The 18,740-nt window shown below is 33.6% G+C and overlaps 1 protein-coding gene across 1 annotated transcript in view; it reads right to left on the bottom strand.

The window, feature by feature from the left end:
• Positions 1 to 13,846, bottom strand: part of LOC127711748 (zinc transporter ZIP12-like) — a 55,586-nt gene extending 41,740 nt beyond the window's left edge. Inside the window, exon 1 of the mRNA XM_052217861.1 lies at positions 13,738 to 13,846. The gene's annotated coding sequence lies outside the window, so the exon portion shown is untranslated. The remainder of the gene's footprint in view (positions 1 to 13,737) is intronic.
• Between the last annotated feature and the right edge of the window lie 4,894 nt (positions 13,847 to 18,740).

Here is an 18,740-nt window from a genome sequence, read left to right as displayed (position 1 = left end):
GCAAAGTTTAAATGTAGACGTTTGTGATTCAGTCAGTTTTAGGGTAAACATATGGTAAGTTCATGATTTTTGTACGTAGGTGAATAAGCATTGGCACATCTCATCCATAGAGATCATTTGCCCTTTCCCCTAGCTCAGTCATGGTCCATAGAAATTGTAACTTCTGCCTATATAGTTTACATGTTAAAGTTGAACTGAAGTGAACCACTTACTGTAGCTAGGTTAATGACATTTGTAATACAGTTGTATGAGTATTAGCATATATCATTCTCATTAAGATTATATGACCCCGCCTTCTTTGTCATGATTCATTGATTCACTTTAGCAAAGATTATACATGTCAAAGTTGTGATTATGTCATGTTATGGGGAATCACGAGTGATATGCACGTTTGTATTGGTATTTTTAGCATCGGAGGTCGATTTAGAGGGGGCATGGGGTCCACCTGCCTTATGGAGTTTCGTATGTATGATACGGCATAGACTTTTTACAAGTATCACTCCAAATGTTGGCATACCAGGACCCCCACCCCCCTCCTTTTTTCAAACTCATGGATCCACACCTGAGCGTATCTCATTTCTATGGAGATTATTTGACTCTGCGCTTTTGAAATTCGATCATGGGCATTGAATGATTTTGAATATTTTGCATAGTTTAGATATGTAAAAGTATTGCCATTTCTTTCTACGTTTCCATTTTATTATCAAAGTTGCGTACATACAAGACGTACCGTTGTGTCAACAGTTAATTAAATAATCGAACCTGGGAATAGATACAAGAAGATGTGGTATGAGTGACAATGAGACAACTCTCCATCCAAGTCAAAATTTATAAAAGTAAACCATTATAGGTCAAAGTACGGTCTTCAACACGGAGCCTTGGCTCACACCGAACAGCAAGCTATAAAGGGCCCCAAAAATTACTAGTGTAAAACCATTCAAACGGGAAAACCAACGGTCTAATCTATATAAAAATCAAGAAACATAATATAGTTTACTAACTATATTATGTGCCAGCTAGCTCACACACGTGACTGAACCAAATTACTTGCGCCTTACTTTTAGCCTGGATTTTTAGTATTTGTATTGTCATCTGATAAAGTCATGCGATTTATGAGATGCACAGTATTCTCTGCTTTCAAAAGTTTTGGTCCTGGTTTCTTACTATTGGACTTTTATCGTGAGTATCTGGACGGATGTTAGAGTGGACAGAGAAGACACCGCTTCTCTCTGGATAACCTCATATTTTGCAATGAGATATGTTTTACAACCTGGGAATAGTGTACTCACAATATATTATGTCCCATTAACAACTAAATATTAATCCAATTAGAGAAAAAAAGTAGTAAGCTGTTTGTTTTGAGGGTTTAAATTCTGTTCTTGCAAACATAAAAAATAAATGACAGTAAATAAAGTATAAAGAGGAATCCATTTTGTACATATACTGTCTGTGTTTGAGTTTTAGGATTAATAGTGCTCCCTACATGCATCTGCCTGCCAAGCCTGAGCTCACATTTTAAATTCACACTGAGAAAACCTACAAACAATTAGACTGCCTAATTCCTCAATGAGAAAACAACTAAACACAATGAAACCCGTGAAATACATTGAATGCATTTCGGATACAGGGGGATGTTCCGGGGGTTGGAACCCCTCTATTCAAAATGACTGGATCCGCGCCTGGAATATATCACAGGTTATTGTTAAACGGGTGAAACTAGTCTGTTTATTAAAAAATAAATGAAAGGAGAATAAAGACTTTAAACTCTTTGATAAAAAAAAGTCTATAAAGATGAAGACGAAAAATTGAAATAATAATCACTTAAGGTTCACGTGGACCTTTTGACTAAAATAGTCGCATTTTCACCTCAAATTTACTCTGAGTACAGACTGACCTATAATGGTTTACTTTTACAAATTGTGACTTGGGTGGAGAGTTGTCTCATTGGCACTCATACCACATCTTCTTATATCTATATAACCTATGTATCTTGAAATTTTTTAAAGGGGCACTAGCTACGAGATATATAAAAAATCTAAAGTATGATTTATTTTTGTTCAATCATTAATGAAAGTGAAAAAGTGAAATAATGATTCACTTTTAGCAGCCAGTATGAATCAATTTTGTCAAATTAAGCTAAGAAACATTGATCATGAATTATTCACTTGTAAGTGAATAATTCGACCTCATTGAATCCGTATTCATGTGAACTTCAATTTAACCCCTTAGCTAGAGATGGATAACGCATTAACTGTGCGTGTTAGGTTATTTAAAGGAAAAGAATGTCAACATTGAAAGTGAAACAAAGGTAAATTATTTGATTGACTGATTCGATCCACAAAAAAATCATTCTTATACAGGTAAAAATGATGATTAAATGAAATTAAACAAACCTAGAAAAATCCAATAGCACGAGTTCGCTTTCTATTTATATCTATATTTATGTTTATATCGCTTAAATGACCATCGGTGGTCTGCGGAGGTCAACTCGATAGTTAATTAGATGGCGTCAAGACTAAAATACGCACGAAACGAAGCTTCATATTATCGAGCCCATGCCCTTTAAATTGTCTTTTTTTTTTTTACACTTTTTATAATTTGGATAAATGTTTTTTACATGGTTATAAATCAAATATCAGAATTTGAGTCAAATCGGTGAACATGAATTTGACAGCTAGTGCCCCTTTAAGCATGCTCTAGATAAATAAAATCCAAATAAATTTTATGTTTTAGGAAATTAAAAACTTAATTGGATTTTGCAGTGCACTTTTTTACATTCTTCCAGAAGGTGCCAAAAAAACAAAGTTGGGAAAGCAGTTTGAGAACTTCTCCACAGGTAATTATTGAGGTGAACTGTTTTGATTGATATGGACAATAGAGGGACAATAGATACCTGGCAATAATTGGTGATTTAAACTGTGTACCTGAGTGGACCATATCAAGTGAAACTCAACTGTTTGTTAATTTTATCATCTTCTGCAGGGACAAAAAAAGTGCACAGCAAATCTAGTTACGTTTTAAATTTTCTAAAACAATTTTATTTATCTAGCCTTAGGGCATGCTATGCCTTAAACCTTTCCCAGATGCACAGGTAAGTCTGTACTCAAGAGTAAATGTGTGGGTGAAAACGCAGCCATTTTAGCCCAAGGGTCCACATGAGCCTGAATAACATTCAAGAACAATCGAACGTACAGTTCGAATACACCGACCGGGTGGTACGTGTAAGGAAATGCAAACTACCTGCCACCAGTATAAAATGTGCAACGGAAATAAATAATTAAAAGATCTTAAATGGTTTTTTTCCAGTTCAGTGCCGTTCTGTATATAACTATATAATAAAGTTTATTGTTTTCTGTTTAGTATTAAATTTATAATTAAGATCCATTTATTACATCGGTTATCCGTTTATTTGGCAATCGCCAATGGCAATCAGCAGGGTTTAAAAACATTTGTTTAGTTTAAACATATTTTATTTGCTTAAATATGCAAAAGGGATGAGACACAAGTTAATCAAACTTATGAAGTCTTCTCCCAACATTTGTTGTTCGACCTGTTAGTCAAATGCGTTTTGTTAAAATATACTTTTTCACTTTTTTGGTCTTTTGGAAAATGTTGTTTGTGCTGTATTTAGACCCCTCTAACAAGAAATTTGTTTTGCATGCACACGTATAAAAATTGCGGATTTTATCCAACGCAATCATAGGTTTGAACGTTGTTTTCAATTTAGACTTGTAACTATTAAATAATATAATATATATATCCTAATTTAAACATGTGCATGGCTGTACATGATTTATACGCGTAAGTGAGTAAACAAAACTGTGTATTGACCTTTTAATTTTAGAATGATAGAGTTCAAATAAATAAATATTCATGTTATAACTTATTGACATACTGACGTAAATGTTTTTAAACCAATGGCAAGATACGAATTATTTTTCGATAATCTCTGATATTTACTCGTATGATATGGTAAAATTCAAAGAGGTTCGAATGAGATCTTCCAAGCATATTATCATTGCTTTCCCTCCCCTTACTTATATTCCCCTGAACAATCCGATGCATCTGAGAAAGTTTTAAGTCATGGCTGGACCTAGATATATAAAAGTTATATGTAATTTATGTTTCAGAAAATTCAAAACTTACTTGGATTTTGAAGTGCATTTTTTTCCAGTCTACAGAAGATAGCATAATAAACTAACACTTGATTTTCACTTTTTACTCAGTAACACAGTTCAAATCACCTATTGTTTAGAGATGTGATGTCTATTGTCCATCCATTGTCCATTTAAATCAAAACAACTCACAACATATAGAATATAGCAAAGTGCTCTCGATCAATGAAATTGTAGGATTTTGTGTTGCTTAATTGTGTAGAATGTATGTTAATCATGTTATTAGTAAGGGATTAAAGAATTTGTCAGGCCTACTTACAGTTCAAAACAAAGCATTTCTATATATGAGTTACAACTGCCCTGAAGCTTATTTATTACCTTGAAAGGATTTGTGACTGAAACTGACAAAAAGCTGAATTTTGGAACAATGAGAATATTAATAACTTCAAATTACTAAAAAAATTTCCAACATTCCAATGAAATAAAAAAAAAAAAAAGAAAAGAAGTTTAATATTAACTTTTGAATATATTTAAAACTTTTAGAGGCTTTTTTTTTTTAACATTTCCACGATTTAATGAAGTAGTATTTTATGTAAAGAGCTGGACTAAAATATTGGCTATGAAATGAAACTTAGTTGTAACTCAAATGTCGAATTTAATGATTTGAACTGTAAATAAACAAAAAGATAATTCTTCACTAAAATACTTCATGATTTGCATTCATACTCACAATCAGGAAATATGTACAATTCCATTTCATTGTACTGTTGTGTCATCTAATGTCTAATACACAATTTATTTTAAATTCCAAAATTATAAGAAAATCCTAACATCACTTAAACTAATTCATGAATGAAATGCCTCAAAAGGAAGTCATGCACTAATTGTAAACATTGCACTGCCAATATTATGGAACTAGTAATTTTGTGAATACATTATACAACCAATCAAGAGATCATTTGAGCCTTGGGCACCTTACTATATTCTAAGTTTGTAAGAGAATGATAATCCCTTTCTTCATGATAAGTACTCACTAACGCTCGTACTTAATCAAGAAGAAAGGGATTATCATTCTCTTATATATATACATATATAAGAGGAAGTAAAGAAACAGATCTACTCTAACATCGTTAGGTTGATTTTCTAGGCACTTTATATATATATATACAAGTCTAAATTGAAAACAACGTTCAAACCTATGATTGGGTTGGATAAAAACCGCAATTTTTAAACGCATGCATGCAAAACAAATTTCTTGGTAGATGGGTCTAAATACAGCACAAACAACATTTTCCAAAAGACCAAAAAAGTGAAAAAGTATATTTTAACAAAACGCATTTGACTAACAGGTCAACGGATGTTCTTTAACCCTGCTGACTGCATTTGCGATTGCCAAATAAACGGATCACCAGATGTAACAAAATGGATCTTAATTATTAATTTAATACCAAACAGAAAACAACAAACTTGCGGAAAAGATGGTATACCGCAAACAAAAGGTACAAAAATTAGTACAATATATCCGGATTTCGACAATTAATGTCTCTTCAGTGATGTTAGGAATCGATACGGTATTTGGAAGGCCATATAATTTAATCAATTAAGGATAGACTCTTGAATTTTAAAGAGTCGAAATAGGATGAACGGATCATATAAACCCGAAGGCAAATATAATACAAGCCCAAACGAAAAAATATACACAAGTCTAAATTGAAAACAACGGTCAAACCTATGATTGCGTTGGATAAAAACCGCAATTTTTATACGTGTGCATGCAAAAAAAATTTCTTGGTAGAGGGGTCTAAATACAGCACAAACAACATTTTCCAAAAAGACCAAAAAAAGTGAAAAAGTATATTTTAACAAAACGCATTCGACTAACAGGTCGAACAACGGATGTTCTTAAACCCTGCTGACTGCCATTGGCGATTGCCAAATAAACGGATCACCAGATGTAACAAAATGGATCTTAACTATTAATCTAATACCAAACAGAAAACAATAAACTTGCAGAAAAGATGGTATACCGCAAACAAAAGGTGCAAAAATTAGAGTACACCATATCCGGATTTCAACAATTAATGTCTCTTCAGTGATGTTAGGAATCGAAACGGTATTTGGAAGGCCATATAATTTACCTCAATTTAGGATATATATAGATATATATGTACCTATTAAAACGTTTAAACCCGCTGCATTTGTTTGCACCTGTCCTAAGTCAGGAACCTGATGTTCAGTGGTTGTCGTTTGTTGAAGCGGTTCAGAAATGTTTATCGTTTCTCGTTTTTTATATAGATTAGACCGTTGGTTTTCCCGTTTGAATGGTTTTTACACTAGTCATTTTTGGGGCCCTTTATAGCTTGCTGTTCGGTGTGAGCCAAGGCTCCGTGTTGAAGACCGTACTTTGACCTATAATGGTTTACTTTTACAAATTGTGACTTGGATTGAGAATTGTCTAATTGGCACTCATACCACATCTTCTTATAACTATATACGTATTATATGATTGAGGGGAGCTTCTTTCCCAATTTAGTTTATTTTGACACCTTCTGCAGGAATGAAAAAAAAAATGAATAGCAACATTAAGTTTTTAATATTCTGAAAGTTTAAATGCATTTAAATCTTATTTACCTAGGTCTAGCCATGCTCTAAAACTTTTTTACAGGTTTGTCTATACTCAAAGTGATATTTGTGGTGTAAAAACGGCCATATTTGCGAAAAGGTTATGATGAACCTTAGTTACTCACATTCTATATTTATATTTCTCGGAGCCCCGGACATTCTACATTTATATACCTCGGAGCCCCGGTGGTCATAACTATTAGATTTGGATAATTACCAGCCGGATTAGTGAAATCAATGACTAAACTCTTCTGTAAATTGATTACTAACAATTGTAACGACATTTTTGCGTGGTGCATTAGAACCTTTACAGTGGCGGATCTAGAAATTTTCATGAGTGGGGGCCCACTGATTGCCTAAGGGGGGGGGGGGGGGGGGGGGGGGGCGCTCCAGTCATGCTTCAGTGATTCCCTATATAATCAACCAAATGTTTTCCCAAAAAGGGGGGCCCGGGCCCCCTGCCCCCCTAAATCCGCCTCTGCTTCACTTATTCAAATATAAACACGGAGGTTCAGTATAAGATAATTTGCCCGACCGTGCAAGACCCTCATGGGCAGTCAAGGTCGTTAAAAACCACTCTCGTCGATAAGATAATATAAAATGGAAAATTTACCAAAGCCTTTAGTAGCTCCTATTAGTAGTATAATAGACGAGTATACATATTTTACATGGAATTCGGTGTATCTTGGTAACAAAATGAGAGTCATTATTTTGGTCAAGAGGCAAAGCCGCTCAAATCAGCAAAGGTGTCAAACATAAATCGAGATCAAATACGGAGAGAGAAGCGTTTGGAAATATGACAGGATTCTAACTCATTACAATATGATGATAATGAACAGACTGTAAGAAGTGAAAGTGGAAATAACTTGGGAGACGAAGATATTGTATTCGACGAGTAATGCAGCATGACAATTTGACTCAACAGAGAGCCTCAGAAGTATTACCTAGTTCTTGTGCCGATCAATTGCAATAGTAATAAGACGATTCATAATGAGATAAATACAATTGAAAGGTTAGATAGTAGAACGGACCAAGACAACAATCTAGGAAAGGTTAGATAGTAGAACGGACCAAGACAGGGGCGGATCCAGCCATTTTTAAAAGGGGGGATGGGGGGGGGGGGGGGTTCCAAACCCAGGATAAAGGGGGTTCCAACTATATGTCCCCATTCAAACGCATTGATCGTCAAAAAGGGGGGTTCCAACCCCAGAACCACCCCCCCCCCCCTCCCCCCCCCCTTTTGGATCCGCCACTGCAAGACAACAGTTAGAGTGAAAATAAAAAAGGTAAACGATCTGGAGACGATTTAATAAAAACTGTAGCACCGAAGTCGATCATAACTGGTAAAAGTCCGTGTAATGATACACATTATGAAAAAAGTGGGTCAGACGGTGATTTTATCATTGGCAAGGTGAAAATGAGAAACACTAACGGAATCTAACTAGTGATGAAAATCCCAGATACATAGAAGGTCATAAGAATAAAGACGAATTTGACCATTTCATAATTTCCGTTGACCGATTTAGAGATGTTCGCTGATCCGAGAATGATTATATAAAATAGAAAGTCGTAGAAATTCCGCATATGGACAGGTATGCCAAGAAATTTCGGTTGTGTCCGTGGTGTTTCAAACAGTAAATACTAGTTAACAATTCGCTGTGTGTGAAATTTGAATATAACTTATCGTAATGCAGTTATCGTTATAAATATTAAAGTGTATTCTAAATTTAATGACATTTCAGGAATGGATCCCATCCGTATTTTGTCTGTGTGAATATTTGAATAAACTGATGTATTTTCGATAGCTACATTTGATTTTTGGAAGGAAGAATAATTCTTATTTTATTGTTTTATATAATGGGTTAGAATGTTTAAAAAATAATTTAGTACATAAGTCGGACATTTGGATAGTTGCATCAGTTTGAAATCGTATTTTGAGAAAATGAACAGTAACTTAGATAATGTTTTCAATAGTATATCTGTGATATTTTGTATATAGTGTTAATAAATATATTAAGAGAAAAAATAGTCGACCTACTGTATAACTAGCCTGTCAACACTGAGGTTGTGAGTTCGAATCCCGCACGTGGCAGGTGCGCTCGACTCCAATCTTAATTGACTAGAATTGTCAGCTGTTCTACCGACGGCCGGTGGTTCTCTCCGGGCATTTTCGCTTCCTCCACCAATCAACGAAACAGCACAATAGTGCTGAAAGTGGCGTCAAACATCAATCAATCAATCAATCAATCAATATATACTTCGTTTTCCATTAGGTGTATAATTCAAAACATTTTAGACTTGATAAATTACTAAATAATCCATTTAGTGATAATCACAGTGGTAAAAATCTAAATATATATTGGCGCAACGAAGATTAATATATTTTTTTTAAAGTTATCTCAATGAACGTATGAATAAACTGTTATCTGTAGGTGATTTTAAATCTTTAATATTCATATAGCGGGTCTGGAGAAGAAGTCCTTATTTTTTAACTCTTATAGATTCTTAATATAAAAATAAGAAGATGTGGTATGATTGCCAATGAGTCAAACTCTTTACAAGAGACCAAATGACACAGAAATTAACAACTATAAGTCACCGTACGGCCTTCAACAATGAGCAAAGCCCATACCGCATGGTCAAATATAAAAAAGCCCCGAAATGACAAATGTAAAAAAAGTTAAACGAGAAAACTAACGGCCTAATCTATGTACAAAATAATGAACGAAAAACAAATATGTTACACACCAACAAACGACAACCACTGAATTACAGGCTCCTGACTTGCAAGTTTATCTTTGTTAAAGTTATGTCACTGCCGTCTTAAAGGATATAAGTGTTTGCTGTGTTAATTATCATATTGATGACAAGTGCTTAAAATTGAATTACAATATATCTGGTCCCGTCTCAGTTTAGTGTGGCGTGGTCAATTACATCAAAGAGTTGATGGTCAATACTTAATTAGTTTAATGCTCTTGCATCTTGATCAATGTGACAGTTTATACGGTACATGGGATGCACATTAGAGTTGCAATAACACTGATAAGTTATCAAAATATTCCAAGACCATAAAGCAATGTTTAGTCTAAATTAAGAACAGATGTTAATAGTACGATCTTGTGAGAAACTTAATTTATATTGGTCGGTTGTATTATAGATGAGATTGAAGTAACAAGTTAGTTTATAAATGAGTTTGAGGTAGCAAGTAGTTTTATAAATGAGTTAGAAGTAACAAGTTGTAAAGTAAAGTTAACCCAAATACATGTTAGACTGGATAAAACCTGGTTTCGTTTGGACTGGCGAACCTCGCGAAACCACCAACCAATCAATTGGAGCCGTTGGAATTAAATGAAAATAACATTCCTGTTGACAATTTCGAACTAGTGGAACCCGAGTAAGTTCCCATAAATGAACATGTTGACAATATTGAAAAAAAACCGCAAAGATGATAACGTTTTCTCGATTTTAAGGACTTGACCCCGGAATGCCAGGAATATGTTAAAGAAATGAATAACAAAATCACTTTATTGAAATAACTTATTCAAAGCGCCACTGATTCATTAATTTTCATTTTTGTAAATAATTTTTAAATTTTAATTTTTATTCATTTAGCTTTTTATGCCTAGGTTAGTTTTTATATTGTATATTAATTTTTGCATTTAATTTTGTTTAATTTTGTGTATTACACATGTTTGATAAGCTAGTTTTAATCGCTTGTCATTAAGAGAGTGGGCGTGTTGTGTGTAGTTAAAAACAAAGGTTTCTTATACTGTTCTGAATGTACAAGTAACAAGTTAGTTTATAAATGAGTTTGAAGTAACAAGTAGTTTTATAGATGAGTTAGAAGTAACAAGTTGTATGCACGGATATTAACTGGAAATTATAATTGTGAACCTTTATATATATATATTATACAAGTACTGCTATATGAAGATCTATAAACATTAAACATGTGAACATCAAATAGACTTAGTTACAGACAGTTGTGAGCTTATGGAGAAACATTACATTATACATGTTATAGCTGGTCCCTATGCTAACGGGCAAAACATGGATTAATCGATCCCGGATACATAGATCCGAAATAATGACAAGATACGAAATGCAAAGAATAAAGTCCCGTTACATAAGTGTGTAGCCAGAAAAGTACAACTGCATGAGATTTAACTCGGTAAAATAGGCAAAAAAGGTTTTGTTTAACATTCGGTTTGGTAAAAATGCTTTTCAGATCATTTCGTAAAGGCTTTGAATCGCAGATTTTATAGATAACACGCTAGCACGCACAAAATGACCCTTTGTCATTACTACTAGCGCACACTGTGTACTTCGATATCCTCACGTTTCGTAATTTAGTTTGGATTATCTGAGGTATAATTTAAGAAAAAAAAAAAAAAAAAAAAAAAAAAAACACCAAATGTTCTTCCCGTCATCCGACTTTCTTTTACGTCAATACTCGTTCCATTTAGGTTAGTATACCACAAACCATTAGATGTTACGGGCGCAGCCATTTTGTGACGTTAAATATGGTTTTCAGAATAAAGAGTATGTATAAGCCTGGTTGAGTATTCTGTACAGCCGATATTTTTTATTATTAGACACTTTGTGCATTCTGCATTATACCAAAGGTAAAATAATAAATTTTCCTTAGCAATAAAGGACCTGAGAAGTCTTTTCTAAGCTGTAACGAGACATGTATGTTTAAATGCAGAATTAGAATTGATAGGCAAGCCCGGAGATAAGTACAAATTACGTTCAAAAAAGCAACGGAAACCTATATTTTTGGACTAAAAAATACTGTCTTACTAATTATACATTAATTCTAGCAATATCTCGTTCTAAAAATCAACTTTCTAAAGTTTGCATCTCGAAAAAAGGCTACCACTGTCGCCTGTATGGAAATTAACTGTATTTTTCAATCGAATTTGACGATAGTACTGAGTTAAGTTCATTAACTTCATTAACCATAAGCAATTTATATATCTATCTTATCAGTTTGAAATACAATAGTGATAGATTAATTGATGCATGCTTAACGTCCAGTGGCAATTATTTCAATCTTATTCAGGACGAGAAGCTATTAACAATAAATACAATAAGTAAGTTCTGCAAATTGCGACTGCATGGATGAAGGGTTGGAAGATTGAACTGCAACTTGAAAACAATGGTAATTACATGTATATTTGATAGGGACAGAAATTTTCCCTTTCAACAGGCCATCGTGTACGAACTCCTCAAAGGTTTTTGAAATACAAAGATACCCGCAAAATCACAAGCATATGAATTGAATTCAAAATTCACATTTTAAAATTGTATAGATAAAGAACGAGGAGTTATTTATGTCGCAAAAAACAATAAAGTTAACTATTTTGGTCACGTTCGAATGATGTCTTCCGTTGTCATAGACACAATTTTTTTAGTGTTTTTAAATCGACAAGGAAAAAACGTTTCAGTGTGCCGGTGTATCAGCTAAAATTATACAGAAACATATTATCTTACTGCAACTCATTCAATACGACACATGTCATTCAGTCTATCGAAAAGTATATTTACACATCTTAACCGTCCCTAGTGTAGAAATGGTTTAGTCACGTTTCTACAACGTTTAATAGTTTTAATTTAGATTTTAAAACAATATTAAGGATCAGAGGGTCCTCATAAGGACTGGCATCTTGATATACACCTGTACTTCACCTATAAAAGTTCTTAACTAAAATATTGTGAAAAGGGATATTGTTTAAAGATATATATTAAAACATTAACAAACCTTTTTTTTTTTACAATAATTGGTTTTTCATATATTTTAGGCGGAATAAAACTTACAACTGTTACGTAATTATTTTTATCTATATATCAAAATAATAACCGCAGTGGTTAACTGTATGTCTATTAATCCTACAACACTTATTAATTAACATTAATCAGAAGACACTAATAACTTAAAAATGTCACATGACGCATTACCTGTTTATTCTTCGTAGCGGTCATATCGTGAATCATTAATACAAATTATGTAAATATTAACTTCATCGAAAATAACTGATACCAATGAATTGTATAAATATACAACTCCTTGGCTCGACTAAATGAACCATCGATATTTCCGGTTAAAAAATTAAGCATACATCTGCACAGGATGCTGTTGTAAACATCAGGGTTAAATGGACAACCCTGCTGAATGGAAACGGTGAACCGTAATAAACAGAATAACAAAGGTGTTAACTTATAACGCGACTGAAATGACAATACAAACATTACTTTCAACTATTGGAAGAACAAGGAGGCCTTAGGTGGTAAACGAACAGAGATCAATTAAAATCAAAGAAGGAGGCACTTTTTCACTGATACAAACTCACATAAATAACGAGAGGATCTTATATGAATTACAACCACCTGCACAAAACAAGCTTGGTTAGTCGAACACAAGTTCTTTAGAAAATCAAACTTTTATCTGCAAATAAACTCATCATAGGTACTCTGAGCATAGATACCAGGATTAAAATTTTGTATTTGCGCACGACGCGCGTTTCGTCTACAAAAGACTCATCAATGACGCTCGAATAAAAAAAAAGGTACAATACAGTACCCGTTTTTTATTTATATTTTTGAAATAAATAAAAATAACGTGTGCAAGAACGTGTACACACATAATCGGATGTTTCTCAATTTGTCTAAATGTGAATGAAAGACATTAAAACAGTTTGTTGCAAAGCCTACTATGGTGCACCATAACGAAAAGTTAACAAGATTGATAAATATACACTGAATAAAAATAATGTTCAACAATTTGATAGACGGGCTCCGTCGATGTTTTTCGGTCATCTAGGTGTGTGTTGACTGAGAGGCAGTCGTAAAGTAATTGATATGTCTCTGTTGATTAACTTATTTAAATAAAAAAAAATCCGATTAATTTCAAGTGCTATATGTTTTATTACTTTGATTTCATATTCGGTTGAAAACATAAAACAAAGTTTGTAATAATAAATAAGAAAACTGTACTTACATAGTAGCACAACCAATTATCCTATTACATTACGAAACTAATTCATAATCTAGTGATGAAATTACCATTTGCGTCGATGCGCATGAGTAAACAATGTCCGTACTACAAAGAAGGCGTACCACACTAATGATACAAATGAATTAACATGTCACTACTTAAATAAAATATCATATAAACAACAACTTGGTGTAAAAACAAATAAACAACTACACGATTTAACCTGGAAAAACCCACTTCTTATTACATAAAGACTTGCTTACTAGTATTAGGTAGTAAAACGACTGTTATTTCTGGAAATATTACTATTAATATTCATTGGACTTGTCTGTTTTTATTGGTTTAAAAGATATATTATTGGGTTACTGTTTCATTGGGGTTTATTTCATGTGTAATTTCTTCAGTCATTAAATAGCATGAAGATAAATAAACCATTGAAATCAATGAAATTTTTTCGGCTGTTAACTTCAGTTTACGAGCTCACGGTGAATAAATTCTGACGAACATAATTGATATACGTATTCAACATTTTAAAGATCATTTTACTCCTAACAACAACCATAATAGCCCAGTTTCTCGTATCAAACATAAGTTAAAAGAACTCGCCAAGGAAATTGTTTTTGTCCCGGCTGACAAGGCTGCTAACAATATCATTATTGTTTGACGTAAATTTTACATTGAGGTTCTTTAAAAGGAAATCACGAATTCGCCAACATTCCAACTGACTCCATTTTCGGAAAATGACATCTGTAACAAACATAAAATTTTAGCTACCTCTTTACAAGCAGAACCAAATACAATGAAAGTTCCAACTATGTACTGGCTTCCGAAGCTACACAAAACTCCTTACAAATATAGATTCAATTTTATTTCGTCTTCAAGCCATTGTTCCACTACTAAACTATCTATTCTACTTACTAGTACACTTGGTACAATCAAAAACCTGGTAATAAATTGTTCAAATAAGGCCTTGGAAAATAGTGGAATTAATTACTTTTGAAGTATCAAAAATTCGTTGGAAGTATTTTATAAATTGCATGCTTATATTGGTGATTTCGAATCTGTTCAAAGTTTTGATTTTTCTACCCTATATACCACTTTGCCTCATAATCTTATTAAGAAAAAATTCACATACCTGATTAAATGGGCGTTTAAAAAGTCGGAATGCGAATATATATGTTCAAACTCTTTTAGGTCATTTTTTAGTAACAACAAACATAAGAACTATGTCAATTGGACTTGCTTTGATACTATAACTGCCCTTGAATTTTTACTAGATAACATTTTTGTTCGCTTTGGAGATTCCGTATATCGTCAGGTTATCGGAATTCCCATGGGGACTAACTGTGCACCACTTATTGCGGACCTGTTTCTGTATTGAGTTACAATTTATGACTAAAATCAGCAAAGACCCATCGAAACAACATCTGATTCAAAAATTTAATAACACTTTTAGATATTAAGATGATATATTGGCTCTCAATAATGACGACTTCAGTATGTACACTGAAGAGATTTATCCTGCCGAACTGACTTTAAATAAAGCTAATACTAACAATGAACACTGCCCTTTTCTGGATCTTGATATCTATATCTTTCACGGGAAGCTTAATACCAAAATTTATGATAAAAGAGATGATTTTTCATTTCATTATTATACTTCACGTTAAAATGCAAGATTTTGATTGGCTAATACGAGGGAGACAATTTACTCTATCCCATGGCTGAACGGTAGACATTTTTTTTAATGTCACCCTCTCGTCCAGACCAATCAAAAATCGATAATTTAAATAACAATGAATTGAATTTACATCAAGTAATTAAAGACAATGCTTAAGTTCTACGTTTTGGCTCAGATTTTATTATTTGGCTGTCAAAATAAAAAAAAAATAAAACATCTTGCTTCACTTCTGTTGATTTTTCTAATACCCGTAACGTTGTTATGTACGTGACGTCATAGAAAATACTTTTGAATAAAATTCATCTATAAAAAAAAATAATAATAGAATATATTCATTATAATAAATTAGATAACACATAGCTGAGAGGTAAATTAGATAACACATAGCTGAGAGGTAAATTAGATAACACATAGCTGAGAGGTAAATTAGATAACACATAGCTGAGAGGTAAATTAGATAACACATAGCTGAGAGGTAAATTAGATAACACATAGCTGAGAGGGTGATAGAGCAGATTGGTATCCCTCGAAAAAGCATTGACAATGTTTTCTCGGGGTAACAATCTGCTCTATCACCCTCTCAGCTATGTGTTATTTATATAATTAATTATCCATTTTTAGATAGTGACGTTCCCTTGTCACCATCTTATGGTGTTTATATATCTCAACTTGTTCGATTCGCTTGTATATGTAACAACGTATTTGATTTCAACGAAAGAAATCTCTGTTTTACTGAAAAATTATTACACCAGGGTTTTCGATATCACAAACTAGTCAAAACATTTACTAAATTTTATCATCGGTACAAGGACATCATTCGTAAATATAAATCAACATGCAGACATCTTATACGTTCAGGTATTTCACATCCAATATGTTATGGTAATATTCTTTACAAAGCACAAAAATGTCGGCATTCACCTCAAAAGCTAACCAAATCTTTGAACAGACTTATTCGGAAAGGATATAGTTACGATACTGTTGTCAGGTCATTAAGGATTGCATATTTTGGTATTAATATTGATTCACTCGTAGGGTCGTTGCATCGGAAATAAACACATTTACTAATATTCTAAAACCAGTTGTTGGCATGATACGGGTTATGTTCTTCTCATATATTTTATGATGGTATGATACTAAACCCCTAACGGGAGGGATTGTACTTGATTTTCATATGATGAAGACATAATCTTTCAATCAGTTTAATTGAGGTCTGGAGCTGGCATGTCAGTAACTGCTAGTAGTCCTTTGTTAATTTATATATCATTGTCATTTTGCTTAGTTCTTTTGTTACCTATTCTGACATCGGACTCGGACTTCTTTTGAACCGAGTTTTACTGTGCGTATTGCTAGGTGTTTTTTTTTATTCTACATTGGCTAGAGGTATAGGGGGAGGGATGAGATCTCACAAAACATGTTAAACCCCGCCGCATTTTAGCGCCTGTCCCAAGTCAGGAGCCTCTGGCCTTGTTATCTTGTATGTTTTTTAATTTTAGTTCATTTATATGTTTTGGAGTTTAGTGTGACGTCCATTTTCACTGAACTAGTACATAATTTTATTTAGGGACCAGCTGAGGACCACCTCCGGGTGCGGGATTTTCTCGCTGCGTTGAAGACCCATTGGTGGTCTTCGGCTGTTGTCTGCTCTTTGGTCGGGTTGTTGTTTCTTTGACATATTCCCCATTTCCATTCTCAATTTTATGATGTGCTCTATAACTTTGCCTTTGTACACCTTCTATATGCACATGCATATTTAAATGCGTTGTTCATAGTTGCATTTTAATTGTTCGGTTGCTGTCGCACTGACGTGGAGCTTGGTTGGCGTGTTGGAAGCTGGAACATGATCCACCTCTTTCTAACTTAAGAAGATAATAAATATAATAAGAGAAATGAATTACTGTTGCAAATTTCCTAAAATATTCTTTTACCATCTGCATTTAGCTCGTCAGATCTTTCAGAATTTAAGATTTTAGCAAATTTTGGATCCTCGATGCTTTTCAACTTCTTTTTTAAAACTTCGTAATAGAAACTTTTATTTGGTGTTTTTAATTTTTTGATTCGAGTGTCACTGATGAGTCTTTGGTAGACTACACGCGTGTTTGTCGTACACATTTTGAAGCCTGGTATTTATGATTAGTTAAATCCCCATATGTATTCATTTTCTACATTACTTATCTATCAAGAAAATAAATTGCTCGGGTTCAATTTTCTAAACAATAAATTAAGTGAATAATTGTTTCAAACGTACTTTTTTTGCGATCAACTTATAGTAATTTTGAAAAATTAAAAGGTGAAGGATAAAAGATAAATAAATACAGATCTTTACGATTTAAGTAATGCGAATTTGCTTATTTTTGCATTTTATCATTTTGTAAAATTAGACGCCAGAGAACAACATGACGTATACTATTATGTGAGTGCGACGAATAAGTGTATTTTTGATGTTATTGTGCTGTTGGGTGTCTCAGTTTCAGGTCGTTATATTTAACCATACACAGATGATAGATGCCAATGATACACTTTACAAGATTACACGATAATTTAACTGGTAGCGTGATATAGGGAAGCCTTTTTTACATAGATATAGTGTACCCTGATGTATTCTGAATAAATTCTAGTAAGTAATTATAAACTTAACAGTTCAATATATACTGTATTTAAAATAAATGCACTTCTGTAGAAAAAGAGTAACACTTATTTATGAATGTACATCTAAAACTTCAGGCTCAACAATACGTTAACTCGGTAAAACATCTTCTCTGACTCTTCTCTCTTATTGTAACTGGAACTACCCTCTCACGTCACTCCCTCCTCGAGCTCTTTCTCTCTTACTCTAACTGGAACTACCCTCTCACGTCACTCCCTCATCGGGCTTTTTCTCTCTTACTGTAACTGGAACTACCCTCTCACGTCACTCGCTCCTCGAGCTCTTTCTCTCCTACTCTAACTGGAACTACCCTCTCACGTCACTCCCTCCTCGAGCTCTTTCTCTCTTACTCTAACTGGAACTACCCTCTCACGTCACTCCCTCCTCGAGCTCTTTCTCTCTTACTCTAACTGGAACTACCCTCTCACGTCACTCCCTCCTCGAGCTCTTTCTCTCCTACTCTAACTGGAACTACCCTCTCATGTCACTCCCTCCTCGAACTCATTCTCTCTTACTGTAACTGGAACTACCCTCTCACGTCACTCCCTCCTCGAGCTCTTTTTCTCCTACTCTAACTGGAACTACCCTCTCATGTCACTCCCTCTTCTAGCTCTTTCTCTCTTTGATAATCACTACTGTTTGCAAAGTCTAGCCTTTATAAAAATATATAAATGCATT

This window comes from Mytilus californianus, unplaced genomic scaffold, assembly GCF_021869535.1.
Source record: "Mytilus californianus isolate M0D057914Y unplaced genomic scaffold, xbMytCali1.0.p SCAF_8, whole genome shotgun sequence".
Classification (NCBI taxonomy): domain Eukaryota; kingdom Metazoa; phylum Mollusca; class Bivalvia; order Mytilida; family Mytilidae; genus Mytilus; species Mytilus californianus.
This window is presented reverse-complemented; position numbering and strand designations above follow the sequence as displayed.